The 16801-nt window shown below is 43.2% G+C and overlaps 1 long non-coding RNA gene across 6 annotated transcripts in view; it reads left to right on the forward strand.

The window, feature by feature from the left end:
- Window positions 1–2418: 2418 nt before the first annotated feature.
- The window catches only part of LOC125697519 (uncharacterized), a 108790-nt gene continuing 94407 nt past the window's right edge, over window positions 2419–16801 (forward strand). For all 6 annotated transcript variants that reach the window (XR_007378824.1, XR_007378825.1, XR_007378826.1 and 3 more), the window contains exon 1: window positions 2419–2768. This is a non-coding gene — a long non-coding RNA (uncharacterized LOC125697519). The remainder of the gene's footprint in view (window positions 2769–16801) is intronic.

The following is a 16801-nucleotide window of genomic DNA, read 5'->3' on the forward strand; positions in this document are numbered from 1 at the left end:
GCACAGCCGTGCACAGCGCCTGCCTGGGGGAATTCGGGGCATTTCGCAGCTTTCAGGCACAGGAACAAATTGTGAACTGCGGCGTTGCATCCATGTGTGAACACACACGCAGCCACCAGCAGCTGATACTTCACACTAATCACTCTTACAAATGCCTCTAATTAGACTCATAAATACCTCTAACTTTCCTACAGGGAGCAAAATGCCCGATGGGCTTCGTGAAAAATCTGGGGGCAAAGAAAGAGTTAAAAAGATGAGTAAACCCGTTTTTAAACCTGGCACGTCCTAGAGCGGTGCTCTTGAAAATCCAACAGGAATCCTAAATTGCGGAGCCCTGCACCCCCCGGAGCCGCAGCGTGGGCAGATTGGGGGCGAGCAGCCGGGGGAGGGGCTGCAGCCCTCCGCCTTTGTACCGGAGGGAGAAACATTGGGATCCTGCGGCGAAGGAACACAGAAACCCTCAAGGCAGAGAGAAATAGGCGCAGACAAAAGCCCGTTACATGGTTGCAAATCACCCCACTGCTGTTATTTTATTTACAGCTGCCGGCAGGAGGATTGTTTTCTCTTGCAAAAATTTAAGCTTTTTTTTATTATTATTATTATTATTTTTTATTTTATTCCTACTTTGCTTTTTTATTATTTTGTTTTGTTTTGTTTTGTTTTGTTTTGTTTTCCTCCCTCTCAGCCACTGACCCCACAGTGCAGTGAGCCCAGTGCCCTGGGTGCTGCTTTGGGGAACCCCTCCTTGTCCCGGGGTGCATGGGGGATCATGCTCACGAAGCAGTGGGAAACTTTACCTTCTGCCCTTTTTCAAGGAAATTCTATATTATTATTGTTACTGAGAGGGTGTAAAAAAGAGAAACAAAGCCTGCTGGGGCACTGTCATTATTGTGTGCTGGTTTGGGATAAACGCTCACCTTTCAGTGCTCAGGTGATGCCTTCATCTCCCCCAGCCTCTGAGCGTGTTTCAGTTGGTGACTGTTGGAGTTCAGCCATTGATGAATATGAGTCCTCAGCAAAAACAGCGCAGGGGTCCCTTCCAGCTCGGGATATGCTGTGATTCTGTGCTACGAAAGATTCTCTGGCATGGGTCTGGGTTTGCCAATGCTTCTCCCACTTTCAGCATCCATAAAACCCCACTGGGACATTATTTGCCCAGCACATGAATGTATCATTGAAGTAGTCAGGGAAGGAGGGAACACCAAACTTGCCCATGTCCCCATGGCAATGAAGTGGTTTCCATCCTTGTAAATGGTAGTTAGTGGCCACAACAGCCACAGGGGATGTGGAGGGAATGGGGAAAACCCCAGCCAGGTCTCTCCCCTGCCAGCTGCTCACAGGAGCTCCTGAGGTGTCTGGACAGGTAATTAGTGCCTGGGCTGCAGGATCCCTCCTGTCATCCTGCCCAGCACATGCGAGGAGCAGCAGGGCTGGATTTTTGATGGCTGATTTACCCCGAACAAAGGCCCCAAACAACACTGAGCGCCCGACTCAGGGATGGAAACTTTAGAGCCAACGGGCTCCTTTCCCATCAGTTAAAAGTAGTGTTATTTTTTTCTAAGCTGATAACATTTTAAACATTTTGCGAGACAGTTTTCTTGGGAGGCAGAGAAACCTGTGGGTTTGCTATAAAAGAAACTTGTGTGGATAAGGAAATGTTTCCTGCGAACTCACCTGTTGCCAGCCAAGGAGAAATGTTTGGTGTTTTATTTCAATCAAGAATTTGCTGCTATCTGGTGCTTTATCTAACCTCACTCTTTGGAAGATTTGATGTCACGCTTGGCAGAGCCCTCAGATCCACACGGCTTTATGGTGCTGCTCTGCTAAAACTCCTCATGTGTTGGTGTACAGTTGAAAATAAAGCCTGAAATCCTCACAGAATGGGCAAACATGGCCCAAATTGGACTTGAATTTTTAAACAGGAGTTGATATGAGCACCTCTGTGCAACTCTCCCAGTGTCTGAGCAGTGCCAGGCAGTGCTATTTTCTGCATAGGAGAGGTCTCTACCACACAACCCCTGGTTTTATTGTGTGTTGTATACTGGCCCTTACCGTTTAACTTTATGTAGAGACTGGTGTTGAAGGGCAGCCTTAGCTTCTCAGAACCTGTATAACACCAATGGCTGCATGGGCCAACATCTGCAGCCATTTTGGCCTTTGTGCCACCTCATTTACAGAGGTCACCATCAGGTGGAGTGGGATACCAACATGTAAGCCCATGCTTCAACCACAATGTACTATGTATTTTTTTCAAGTAAATAGTGCTTTTGTGGGGCAGCGTTTGGGGCTGCCCATTGCCTCAGATGGTGGCGGGTTCCAAGGAAGATGCAACAATGAGCTCCAGAAACCCCTCCCAACCTCTATGACTCCATAACAACGGCCAGCTGGGACGCAGCCTCTGACGTGCTCACAACCTGGCCCAGCCTGGCTGCCTGCTGTAGCACTGAAGTTGCCCACAATCAAGGTGAATGTAAGATTACTACTAACTATTTCATTGGGTGATACGCAATGTGGTCCTGTTACTTCTCAGTGTGAGCACTTTGTGCACAAGTTATAGCATGTGTTCTGGTTTCAGACACTGAGGCCTTACTGCTTAGTGCATCACCCAAGGCTACACGTAGGTAACCTTTTCTGCAGTGCAAAAGCTGCTTAATTGACACAGTAGGGCCCAGCTGTGCCTGTAATTAGTTTAAAAGTTGTGCCACCTGTGTGCTGGTTGCCTCTCTTTTTGGATCTGCTTGGTGGTCAGCAGTTGCTGCTTCTTCTAGGTAAGGTTTTTTTTTACTTTTACTGTTTTTATTTTCAAAGTACTTTCAGAAATGCAGTTTGTTTGTTTTTGGGGGAAACAGGAAATATATATCTGCTTGAGGAGAGGGTTGGGCGGGTAATGAGGGCTGTTCTGCGGGAGGTCAGTTGGTTTGTTTAGCGTTGCTGTTTGTATGCTGTGTGAGTAAGTGTGCTTAAATCTGCCGGTTCTTCTCCTAAAACAATTTGGTTTAAGTGGCAAGTTTGTGTTGAAGCTGGGAACAATGTATTAAGCTGCAAATGGCTACTAAGTGAATTCTGTGCTGGGAAAGCAAGTGTTCTTCATCTGGGAGGGGCAGTGCTGTGTTGTTACTAACTCTGAGTAAGGCAATGTTTGCTGCTTTGGTAACATCTAAACTACCATCTATGCCTAGGCTGTGTCATTGCCCTCAGTGGGAACGGGCTGTGCTGCAGAAGACTGCTAAGAGCAGTCCCCTACCCCAAAGGAGGGCTGTGGGGATGGTGGGGATGAAGTCAGTATCTTGCCCCAACTCTCACTGCAGTGCTCCTCCACACAGCTCTGTGCTGGGCACCAGGCAGCCATGTGAATGTGTGAATCAGGGCTGTATCAAATAAGGGTGCCTGTCTTTCCCAGCAGCAGGGAAGAAACTAAAGAAAAAGAGTTGTATTAAGTGCTGTATGTGAGCTGTGGTGGGCTCTTCATCTGTGCATAACTTATCCTTATTAACTTCTGTAATGACTTTAATAATGACAAATGCGATGCTCTAACAAAGAGTGGTTATTGCTGCTCAGAGTTCAGGAAATGAACATTAAAAACATTTAACAGGCAGGTAGGTTTAAATACTTGGTTGGAAGCTGTTGGAGCCAGGCTCCCCGATCCCTCTCTGCAGCTCCTGCACTGGCTCTGGATGTACCTTTATAGACTTAAACAGCTTGTGGCTTGTCCCTTGCTGTGGGGGCTTGGAGCAAAGTCGTGTTTTGAGGTTTTATACTCTGAGCTGCAGTACAAGAGCCCTGCAAGGGGAGGTAAGGGGAGGTGTAACAAGGTCATTTTGAATCACATGGATTCAGATTGTACTTTTAAAGTCAGTAATTGAAAGCTGAGGAGCAGGGGAAGCAGGGAGGTTATGTGGTGCAGGTTTGTTTTGATGCTGAATGCCAGGTGAGCCGTGATCTGAATAGAGGGGCAGTGGGAGGGGAACCAACATGAATGGAGGAGCTCAGGGAGGTGGTGCCTCCCCAGGCCCTGGTGCTCCTGGGTTGGTGGTGGCATGTGAAGGTAATGACTGAACTGTGTATTTAGCCAAAACTCCACCAGAAGATTTTGTGGTGTTTTTATTGCACTGGAGACATGATCGTAAGCAGAGTTGACCAGGTATGGGTATTTTAAAATGGACCCGAAGAAAGCAGTGGTGTCACTGAACTTATGTTCAAACTGAGCAATAGAGTTGTTGTTCTCTCTGATCAAGAGATCATCTGGTGGCATGAGCACAGTTTTCTTTAGTTTTGCTAGTTGTTTTATACCAGGATATTTACCTCTTCCTAAAGGCTACCCCTTCTCCCACGGGAAGTGCTCACAGAGCTCACTGTGTGCAATCCCAGCCTGGTGCAGCCTGTCCAGCTCCTGGGCCATCTCCAGTGGGTGATGCTGGGTCAATTCTTTGTCCCAGTGCTGTCACTGAGGAGAGCTGTAATTAGACAAGCCTTCTCTTCCTTTTCTTTGTAACTTCATTTCCCCCCCTTTTTCTCATTCTGTGAATAAGGAAAGTAGTGTGGTCTGTGGTGGCTTCCCTGGTTTTTGGAAGGGGAGACTTTTTGCCAAAGGAAGAAGGGTGAATGTTCCGATGTATTCTGTGTGAACTTATGATTCTGTGTGCTTCCTGGGGATGATGAGTTGCCTGCAGTGCTCGTGTCAATTCCCACTCTTCTCGGGTCTGTGACAGAAGCCGCATGGAAATCTGCTGCATGTGGTGTGAGACCTGAAGGAGCAACTCCTCTTGTGGCTGTCTTTGGGCTGTCATTCACAGCTGTCAGTCATTACATATTGGGTTGTGTGGTGGTTCAGGAAGGCATGTGCTTGGGACAGTGGTTATGTTGATGCCAATCCTTTTGACAGTAATTTTACCAAAAAGCTCCTTGTTCTTAAAAGTAAAATTAAAAAATAATATGGGATATTTGTCAAGTCATATGATAGATACTTTTAATTTGTGCATCATGTGTTTGCTGGTGAGTCTAGTCCAGCTTTCTAATTTCAGAAATATTTTATAATGACTTAAGTTACAAGAACTTTTCCCAGTGGCTCTTACTATGAGAAATTCATCTCAACTGGAAACTTCTTTCAAAGTCCAGTCTGATGGTGTTCACCCCATTATTTATGAGAGGTTAAGTTGGCCTTCCACCAGCATTGCATACTGACTCCTAAGTATATCGAAGACTTGCGTGGGCTGGCAGTTGTGTTGACTGCTTGTGCATTTTGATCAAAAAGACAAATATAAAGGTGATGGTTTGCCTCTTCGTGAAACTCCTCTTACTTATCAGTCATGAATGTCACATTAGTTTGGTTCTGGCATTTCTGAATATATTGCTGTGAAGTTGTGCTCTGGCATAAGTCTGGTAAATTGTTCTGGAAACAGAAGCTACTGTGCCTGTTCTTACTGGAGGTTGTGTAGGTATGTGTGTTTTTGGAAAAGCTGTAGAACATTGAGACTGATTTCCCCCCCCCACAGGCTTTTTGGAATGCTAAATCGTTATAACAAGATTAGCTTCTTACTACCTCTCTCCCAATTTCTCCTTAAGTCGTTTTTGTCACTTTTGAGCAGAGCTATGATAGGAAATCCTTTGCTCTTCATCTTGCTAATATGTATGCTTAATCATCTGTATTTGAAGCATGAATTGAGAGAATATTTAAGTGTGCTGAATAAATGAAATTACCCAGTGGTACCACCAGTGTGACCCTCCTATTGATCCTGTTCTAACTAATATTGCTTAAATCAGAATAATGTGTATTTGTTTTATTGGTTTAATAATGCGTATTTCAGGAGCATGAGGGACCAGAGTTATAATTCTGAGGTCCTGCTGAGATAATCGAATAAAAGCTTTTGTGTTTGTGTTGTCCTGAGACAACTACAAAATTCTGTTTCCTTTAGTTGATGGAGTCTGAAGTGAACTATTTGAACTCGTGGGTCCTGTGCTGTGAGCTGTGTGAGGCAGGGGAGACCAGTGTGTCTACACCAAATTGAGCCAAGTGAGGAATGTGCGTTTGGCCTCCATGCCTTGATGTTTTACATAAACTACAGGCAAATGTCACATCTTGAGTTTTAGATTCATATTTCTAGACTTGATCACTGCAACTGATGCATGGAATGGGGGTGCGATAGGGGAACCTGAACTGATCTCCTTCACCTTTATTTTATAATGTGGTGCTAGTCATGCTGCATCATCTCAATTTTTTCCATCCTGTGAAGAGGTCCCACTCCTAGGAAATAGAAAGAAACTTAGTCATATGAAAGATGTGTCCAGGATCAGAAGCTCTTTCCATGCAAGCTCTTCTCACCCAATGGTGATACTGTGGGGATTTTCTCCTTCTGGAAGGTATTAGTCTGACTAATTAAATTTATTCTACTAGTAATCATTTGGGTTTGCCAATTAATGAGGCATTGCCAGTTAACAAAGCATCACCAATTATGGTTATATCAGACATCTGGAATTGCCTACCTGTGGTTTATGGAGGATATCTGTCTCTTCACTATTAGTTTGAGTTTTTTGGTTATGTGCGATCTATCCTTTTTTTTTCTTCTAATACTTCCAAACTAATTAATATTTTGGATCTTCTTTAACTATCAAGTGGGGTTGCAATTATAAGCACATTCTTAAACCTCTTAGTACTGAAAGGAAGACATAAATAACTTCCAAATCTGTGAGACAATGTCGAGAAATGTACTTGCTTAAATTTAATCTATCACTGTGCCAGCAACGCATATAGCTGAAAGGTCAGAGAATCATTGAGAAGGAGAAAAACAATTAATTTGGTATCAAAAAGGTAATAGGATAAGGCCTTGCCAACCCTCTCCCATTGTTCTGCCGCATTAACTTCGGCAGGTCAGATGCCACTGGTCGTTGACCTCAGGCTAAACAGGGTCAGCCCGGGCTGATTACAAAAGAGATGTGTTTGCACTTATCCAAGTGTGTCTTAAAAAAACCCGAGCCCGCATTTGTGTTGTTCCTGGGGAGGAACACACAGAAGGTAAACATTTTTCATTGCTAATATAACTCGCAGGAGATTCAGCATCTCCCATCTCCATGTGGTTGTCCTGACCGCTGTGATGCGTTGCCAGCCCAGATCCCCCAGTAGGTGCACACCTTGGAACTGGTGATGCAGTGAGAAAATATGCTATGAAAAGAACTGCTGGAAATCTATTGCATGTATTTTTTTTTTTCTTGACTTTTTTGCTGGTTATGATTTTGCCATGCTAGTTTGATGGGCGGACAATTGGACCCAGTGATTTTAGTGATCTCTTGCAACCTTAATGAGTTTATCGTTCTCAGTAGCGTTGCTGCAGAGGTTGGATTTCCAGCACAGCCCTCTGTGGCTAAGACCCAGGTGAGGATACTGTATCTGCATCTCTTTTTCTTTCAGCAGCTCCTGATGCTTTTGTTCAACTTCAACCAAAGCTCCCCTAGTGGTATGAAGCTTCAAGCTTCCACAAGGCTCGTGGCGGCAGACTGTAGGGCACAGAGGTTCTGGAAGTCTCTCAGTGAAGAGGAGGAAAGATTTATAATGCCAGCTCACTTTTAATGGCAAAGTAATCACTGGGGAAAAGAGATGGTGCAACCCAGTCAAAGTTATGGTTGAAGACGAGCAGAAGATATAAACTGTGAGAAGCGTGGCATCTGTAGCTCTTCAGCTTTCTGAAGCTAACCAGTCCCTGATGGAATGGAAGAGACTCAGAGTGCCCCAACCCAGTTGCAGCTCTGGAGATCAGGCAGTTTTAATAATTACAAAGCTGTAAATACTCCAGCTGGCAGATGTGAATTGGAGTATCACCGTTTAAAAAATATTTGAGACTAGCTCTGGGCTAGAGGCAGTTAGCTAATTAGAGAACTCCTACTTTCATATGCCATCTACCTGCTTAAATTTTAATAGGATTTCTCCCCCTGGAGATACTCACTTGCTCTATGGTTGAGACCTTTTGGGGTGAGTTAAATTCTTATTACCTTTATTACTGGCTTGATTCTGTCAACTGCTGGGCCTTTCCCACTCCTGCTGGTGAACTTCAGGTATAGGCTTGATTTTTTTTCATTTGTTTTCAAGTACCATGATTTTAATACAGATAGCAAGGACTGCTAATTGTGTAAGTAATTTGCTGGAAGGGAATCCCGATAAAGACATGGCTCTGATAATTGCTAGTAAATATATATTGCTGGATGGGGTGGGGGCAATGGCAGTCCGTTGAAGTAAGAAAAGTCAGTTCTACTTGGATATTTAAAAATAATTACCTGTAACAATGCTTTTCAGCTTAGGATCTTCCTGATTAAAAGCTTTATTTGGGATCTCTTGCACTTCTTGAGAGCTGCATTGTTTCATGGAGACCAACAGCTCTCTACCACCTCTCATATCTGAAGGCTTCCTTTGGGCAATGCATCCACATCTGGACATTCTCAGGCCATGGGCAATGTTGCAATTGTCTTGGAAGCTGTGCCAGCAGATGTGGTGCTGAAAGCACCCTGATGCAGGAATCCCTTCAGTAAGGATGAGAAAGCACGTACATATGTAATGTATGCACTCAAACAGCTCATTAAACAAATCAAAAGGTAGGAAACGAGTGCTGAATGAAGTTAGATATGTGGAAATGTGAGAAGGATTTTGCCCAATTGAGGTGGTCTTGTGGTGTCTGTCACTTAGAAACCCAATTGCATGGTCAACTGCAACAGCGTGAAAGCTCATCAGCCCTGTAATCTCCAGTTTGTAATTGATTCTGCTTCTACAAATGTTAGCTAAAGCAAAAATCTGCATTAAGGTAAGTGCTAAACATCCATCAGCCTGACTGATAAGTCAGAGGAGGAATGGCTGGAGAAATGCTCATTATTTGCCATCAGATTAGGGGAAGTTTTGCTTACAATGGGATTGGTTTGGATTTCAGCTTCACTTGCAATAGAAATATCAGTAGTTGGGTGCGCATGAGGCGAACGGGCAAAGTAAAAATATTTTCTGATTATATAGATTAAAAAAAATACAGAGGGAGGAGAAATGCTTGTTCTGAGGACTGAACAATAAACAGACAGATGTTGAACTGTGAGTCAGAGCTGGTGGTAGAAGTGTTGATAACACTGTGTAAGAACCTAAACATTTAGATACATGTGAACTAAATAAAACCACCAAAGCACGAGCAATTTGTCTGAGGTTACAATAACTTAATTTCTTAAGTGTCATTGTTCAGAGATGAGCAACAATTCAGCCTCTAATACAATGCTGAGCTGTGATTCATAGTTGGTGGCAGGGGAAAGCAGTGAACGAATTGCTTGGATCTGGTCAGCAGACAGAAGCAGACCCCTTGTCCGTGATGCCATGCCCCTTCCCTTGCTGATTATTCACCAGCAAACATCCTACATTCCAATTCATGAAGTCCAGTCGTCACACAAGAAACGTCAGGAGGATCTGGTGCAGGAGTGGGCGGCTGACAGAGCGGCACATTGTGAGCCTGCAGCTCTGTGTTTCCTCTGGGGTTGTTTTCAGTTCTTTTGTCAGCTGATTACGTGGTCCTTTATAATTTCTAATCTACAGAATAGAGCTATTTGCTTGCGGATTATGTGGAAGTCACAGGCTTATGCAAAAGAAAAACAAAATAATCTGGAAGTGGGTTCTGTTGGCAAATGTTATATTTCATTTAGGTGTTTTTTATCTGAAGGGAACTTAATCTAGGGGTTTGGAGGAAAAAACAACAAAGCCCAGTTTCTGTCAGTCTCGGAGATTTCAGCCTTATGGCGTTAATTCACCAGTGCCCCCATACACGTGGCTTAAATTACTAATTCTTCTATAGCAGAACTTTTTAACACTGCTTGAAGTTAAATATGGAAATTAAATTTTGGTGAAAAGGAAAGGAGTTCAGTGTGTGTTGAAGTGCTTTGTTGACATTTGGGTATGTGTGCACTGAATACTATAAGCGAGCTTACTATATTGACTTGTTTTTGTTGTTAATGAGACCCACACGTGACTATTCTAACATTTATTTATGTTATCCTGTGGAGGTGAGAGTTGAGTGCTTGCAGAAAGCAGAATCTGTGGTATTGGGATATGAGCAAAGCAAGCTGAGAGCTGTGTCTGGCCCCTGGACTTCTTTGGGTAAAGCTTGGTTTGCAGCTTCAAGCAGGCAGTGTCAAATGTGCTAGTGAATGTGAAATGCCTGGTTCTATCTTTGCTCCCCTACCATAATTGCCACTCTTGATACACAGGGTAAGTTTTAGTGACTGGGTTTAGCTGAGTTGACACTCAGCAGAGTGTGCGCATGTGTGTATAAATGCATAGGTGGAAGTGATGAAATAAGGTAAGCAGTATAGTTCCTTGTGGTTTTTCAAGACCAAAGGAGGACTTCGAGGTGGACCTCATGATCGCATTGAGGCTCTTCCTGGCCAGCAAAGAAGAGTGAGAGGGATCTGAAATTCCAGTGTAGAAAGATGAGGAGAGGGCTTGCTCACATGCTTTTAAAGCCTTGCTCAGCTTCTTTCAAGTCCTTTGTAGGGCCTACAGATGTGACTTACGTGTGTGCGGGTGGCTGTGTGATATTCTTAGAATTTATCAATGTGAAGTTTGGAAGCTGGCTTCAATGCCTCTCCTCAGCACCTCCAGGCCCCCTGCTGTCTTCTGTGCAGAGGGGTCTGATGTGTATTGATGAATACTTTGTGGGTCAATATTTCAGATAGTGTTATAGCAAGATAGTCTTGTTTTTCATTGAGCCTCATATTAGAACTTATTAGAGCTTCTGTTGGGGGCTGAGCAGTAGTGCCAGAACAGGTTCTGAAGGGCAGTAGGTTGATACTGAGGAGTTCATCCCCCCCCAAGAAATGAAATGGCCTTGGGTATAGAACTTGGCTCCATAACTGAAATAAATGGCTCCTCTGAAAATAAGATTCTCATTAGCTCTGATTACTATTAATGAAGTATCTCAGAGGACATCTCAGTGCTTATTGGAGAGATGTATTTGGAGGTGTTAAAGAAGCTTCCCTATGGCAGACATTGGTTTGGACAAAAAAAAAAAGGAAAAAAAAAAAAAAAAAAAAGATTCTTGTTCTTGGTTCAAAGTTTTCTGGCTTAAATTGGAGTTTGTGTTTCTGCTTCCTATTATAGAAGTATTGTCTACTTATAGCTTAATATTCATGCTGTCTGCAAATTATGCAGAATGAATTCACTTGTATCATTACAAAATTATCTTTATAGTGTGCCTAATAGTTCTGTTAATCTCAAAATGATGGGGGAGATGTTGCTTAGAGCACCAAGTTGCCCATCCTATTCGTGCATTAATCCAGCACTCCAATGAGAACATGACCTGACATAAACAAGCATTCGCTTTGCAGAGACGATGTACAAAGCATCTTGTCCCATACATGGGAATAAACTAAACTGAGCTACTTGCTTGAGGATGTGTGTGGCTTTTTATCAGCTCAGGGCATTTGGCTTTTAAAGGCACCAGGAAATTATAATATTTCTGCTTGGACTCTGTTTTAGCATTGACTCACAGTAGGCTTTTGTTACCAAGATTACAGAGTGGTTTACAGACTGTTTATGTAGTTTTAGTTGCAAAATATCAGAACGTGAAACAGCACTGTGAGTGAAAATAAATGTCTATATATTCATGTCCTTGGTCACAAGAGCAGGAGTCTCTTTCTGTACTCAGAGCTGATGCTTTCCCAGGTGTCCCCACATTTTCTGTCTCACCAGTCAGCGCAGTGTTGTCTTTAGTGATCACCGTGAGAGGGTTTTGCTTCTGCAGAGGCATCTCCTGCTCAGGGGAGGAAGGGCTTATCCTGCTGGCAGAAGCTGTGCTGCCCCTTGCTCTCTTTTGGACTCTTCCTCTAAATATGCGTCACATCAGAACTTTCCTCTGTGCAGTGCAGCCTCTGGCCTGTTCAGAAATGAAACGGTGGTTTCCCTATATTCTGTGCAAAAAGTGTCTGCCTACCCGGCTTATGGGGCTTGGGCTGCTTCTGCTGTAAAGGATGGGTTGTCTTTGGCCTTGGATAGATATTCTGCAATGGTACACCCATAGAGTAAAAGGAGAGTGGTTAGCAATTGAAGCCATGGATGTTGTGTTTAAGATTACAATCACAAAGTGTTTGGAAAAAATATGGGACAGAAATGAACCTTCTTGTGGTGGGGTTGGTACAGGTTATGTTCTAAATTACATAGGGGTGATGTGCAGGTGCAAGTAGACACTGTCAAGTTAACTTAAGCTGGAGCAGGCAGCAGGAGAATTGGAAGGTTGTGTGTTGTTTTTCCTTTTTTTTTAATTGACTAAATGGAGTCAGCAGTCCCACATAGGCTTTAAAAAATATTGTTTTAGAACTTTGAAAATAAACTGGGATGCTGTGACTTCACTGATCTTTGCGCTTGGAATATATGGAGAGAGCCTGTTTGCAGACATCCTGCTGGCATCGTTCTTTGCCCTACTTTTAGGAATCGGGTAAGATCTATTTCTGAAAAGTAAGACCTAGTTTTGAAAATATAATTGTTTCCTTGGAGTCTGGTGGGTTGTGCTGATGGAAAGTCCCGTCATGCTCAAGCCCATCTAATCGGTGTTCAAGGCCACAAGTTACTGTGGTCCAACTTGAGCTCCTGTTGAGCACAAATGTGTGTTTATCAGAAAGATGGAGATCGCTTGGAAGGGAAGGGAAAACTATTCCAGAGATGAAGATGTCTTTGGTTTTCTTTAATTACTGTTGGAAGCTTTGTCAGGATACTGCAGAAGGGGAGTAGGAGGGGAATTCTGTGTGAAGACTCGAGTCACTTCTATCTTCAGAATGATTTTGCATGGTTTTTCCTTGTCTTTTTTTCTATTTTTTTCATCTATGCCTGACAGTTTCTGTAAGACTGCAAAGCTGTTGTTTCCTCTGCAGCTTGGATTTCTTCCTGTAAACAGAGATGCTGTGGCTGCAGAGCGCTCGCGGTTGAGCACAATGGTTCACATCATCATGTGTGTTTAAATGTTGGAATGTTCCTGCTTGGCCAACTCTGGGTTTGACAACCATTGTTCTTTTTGTGTGTGCAGTATAGTATCATGGGCAAATAAGGAAAATTGCTTTTTATTAATAGCTGTATGAATTGAAATGAAATAGTGTCCTAACTGTTTCAGTCAACCTGAAAAGAAAAATCCCTCCTGTCAGGATATTGACAACATGCTCAACTAATGAAATAGAAGCTGCTAGGATTGCATCACAGGAACATTTCTCATCAGCTAAATATACCTTGGGGCAAGCTGGAGATGCATAGATACTTTCAGGAGCTCATCAGCTTTGTGGTAGTGTTCTTCAGGCTGTTACATCCTGGAAAATATTTGTTTCCTATCATTCAATTCTGTTTTCTAATCACTTTACAATGACAGTTTTTGCTTGCTGAGTCCAAACCTACTTACAAAGGTTCACGTTTCTCTTTCTGGATGGAGGTTATTTATCTCTCTCCACTCATTTTTATCTCGTGCAGGGAGCATATCTGATACTTTTATGGGTTACTGTCTTAAATTGCAAGAGAAATGCATGCTGGTTTTGGAGTGTACTGCCTGAGCAGATATAGGAATGTAAATTACCTAGACAAAAATGCTGTAATTTTGCTGCACCTTTTACTACTTTGCTCTTTTTAAACACAGTTGTTTTGCAAGGTTAGGTTCAGCAAGTTTGAGAGAAAAAAAATCAGTGAAGGTTCCTCCTTACCCAGTTAAAAATACTCTCAAACACTTCTGTGTATTTGGCAGTGTTTCCTTGCAGCTTCTGTGGCTTTTAAATCAAATCTGTGTTAAGTGACACAGCCTTACTGCAGAGCTGCTCTGCCTTTGTTTTTTTACTAGTCGCTACTAGTCAGAAAGGAAGAAGAATAATTTACTGCAGAGCAGTAGCAGTGGCTGACACTTGCTTTAGAAACTGGCAATGATAAACACTGGGAACAGCTCTCTGGTCCTGCCTTGGGCCAGTGGGCAGTGTTGACTTCCCTGTACTACATGGCAAGTCACCGGAGCCTTACTGCCTCTGTAGTAGAAGCACTACTAGAAGGCTAGTCCCATTTAAATCAGTTATCCCCTGCTCAGCCATCTCTATGGCTGATGGCTGAGGTGCAAATCCACGTTCATTTTGAATACCTAATTTTAATCTTCCCTTGTCGTTTTCTATGAATAAGATTGGTAGAGGAAGTAAACTGTCCCCGGACGTGGAACAGATTTGGCAAGGTCAGGGTTTGGAACGATGTAACTGTTTTACCTCCTAGCTGCACATTTGCATCTCTTGCTCTTCATGTTGAACATGCAGTAGATCTTGCTTTCTGATCCAGTTTTCTTCTTGTATGGTGTTCTTTTTTTAATTTTTCATTTTTTTCCCCCAATTCTCTAAATTCAGTGCTGATCTTGTTTCCAGGAGGCAGGGTGCTGGTGTGCTTGATTCAGGTCACTGCAGATGGTTAAACTGGAGGGTGTCCCATCTCAGCGGTGACCAGCTGCCTACTGACCTCCTCAGGAGGCTGCCTCATAGCACCCTCAGGTGAATTGAATCCCACACTGATCATTCCTTCACCCAAAGAATATTCATCTCTTCCATTTCTGACCTCCTAGCTCTGCTCCATGCATTGGAGGTAGGAAATGACTAAAAGCTCTTCTGGTGGGAAACCCATCTACCCCAGCAGGTGCAGGGAGGGTTTTGAAGTGCTTTCCAGAACACTTGGGGGCTTGAGAGCTGGATGACTTCAACACACCAGAGAAATTGAAAGCAATTAAAAGCTGTAGGTCTAGTTCCTGATCGAACCAATTTTATTTGAAGAATCAAAAGTGTGCATGGTGGCCATCACTGTCTGACATGAAAGTGAAGGCAGAGTAAAACCTTACATTGTTTTGTAACCCCATTTTCTGATGCATGAAGGTGAAGAACCTACACAGACAAGGCTTGTTGCCCTACTAACTAACTAGTAGCTTAGTTATAGGTGGTTTTCTCTTTCAGCACTGGGTTCTCTCAGGGTGGTTCCTTGCAGTGAATGCTGACAGATGAGGGTTGGAGATGAGATGCTTCATGTGCATTTTTCACTTGTTGGCCTGGGGCACGCCAGCCCGCAGGTTTCCTTAAACACAAACTATTTGCTGAAGTCTGGAGGAGCCTTTTGTGGCCTGGTCTAGCCAAGAGGTATCCGTCCCAAGGGGAGGGAGCAAAATGCATCTTGGAAGGTCTGCGGGAACCAGGGCCTGACTTGGGATCTGCCTGTACCTGTCACACGGTAAACAAAGCGCCCTGGGAGGACTGGGGTTAGCCGAACACCTTGGTCACACACTGAGCAAACTATCCCCCAGGTGTGCTTGCAGAACAGACTCTCCATCAGCGTCCTGTCATGCACAAAATGTTTATCCAATTTGTCAAGATAATCTTTCTTCAAATAAGCTCAGGTCCTCGGCCTCAGAACAGCCCAATTTCAAGCAGTATAAAGTAACTCCTTTTTTTCCTCCCTCCTTCTCTTGCCCTCCCCCCACCCCCATTTTATCACTATGTCAACTTTTCCTTGGCTTTAAACAAACTGAAAGTAATTATATCATTTTCAAGTGAGTTATCTTTTTGACTTAGCTGATTTGAGGGTTACTTCCAAATGCTCCCAAGTTGGGGTATCCCTTTCCAAACAGGCTTCTCAGAGGTTTGGCGGAGTTGAGCTCATTAAGGACCCAACAATTTGTTTATACTGACATATATAGTAGCTAACTAATAAGAAGTAACTTAGGGCAGTTGTAAAGAAACATAATTTAGTGTGTTTTTCATTTTTTTTTTTTTCCTCTTTAATGGTAGCTTTACCCATAGTTCTGGATTTCCCCTGAGTTTGAGCCTTTACATTGTCATTTTCTGTTTGAAGTTGTCAATACATTTAAAGTCTATTCTGAAATAGGGATTAATAATAGATCAGGTGTTACTGCACAAGACAATGCTCACTCCTTTTTTTGATAGACAACAGCTGCTTCATTTTATTGCATAAAGAATATTACTTCTGTGATCACCTACAACTGTCAGAATGAAAGCCATTTGTGCATTTTTTCCCCTGCTTCCCCAAAGAACTGAGTGTATATCCAAAAATAGAATGCCATCTATTTTTTTCCATAATGTTTCATTGACTAATTTCCTTCCTTCTCCCTTCCTCCCTCCCTGGCTGCTAATATGGAAAGTGTCATTTCGTTTTTACTTATATTAAGGTGGAACCAAGCTTCGTGCACTTGCACTTCTGAGTAAGATCCTGAATCCCAGAAAGCTGCTCTACGTGCTGCTTCATTTTAAACTTAGTGGGTAAAATCCTGACTGTGTTCCTATGGGCTGCGACCGTGGCTTAAATGGGGGACTTGTGGAAGGAGCTGGGTAGGAGCCTGTGTGTTTTCTTACATTGCCTCCATCAGTGCAATGGCCAGGTCATGCATAACAGCTTTTTGAGCTTTGCATTAGAAAGACCGTGTTTTAAACCTGGTTTTAAAGAGCGTTAAGCAGCGCTAATCGGTATGTTGATGAGGCTTATTGTTTTGGGAAGAACTGCAGTGTTTAAACAGGCTGGTGATATCCTATTTATTGTTTGAGAGGAGCAAATGGCAAAATGAGCCTGCGTAGCAGATTATGAATTGGAAGAGGGGAGAGAAAAAACTTAATTCCTAAACACAGCCATACCAACTTGTTCGTTCTGCATAGATTGCAGATGAATTAGTTTACCGCACTTCTTAAATAGTGGCCTTCCTGTGTACCTTTGCCAGAGGAAAAGGACTACAGTGGGTGAGCAAATGTGAGCCCTTCATGCAGAGTTCCGATGTACCATTGTCCCTCTTCCCCCATC

Source organism: Lagopus muta, chromosome 9 (assembly GCF_023343835.1).
Source record: "Lagopus muta isolate bLagMut1 chromosome 9, bLagMut1 primary, whole genome shotgun sequence".
Classification (NCBI taxonomy): domain Eukaryota; kingdom Metazoa; phylum Chordata; class Aves; order Galliformes; family Phasianidae; genus Lagopus; species Lagopus muta.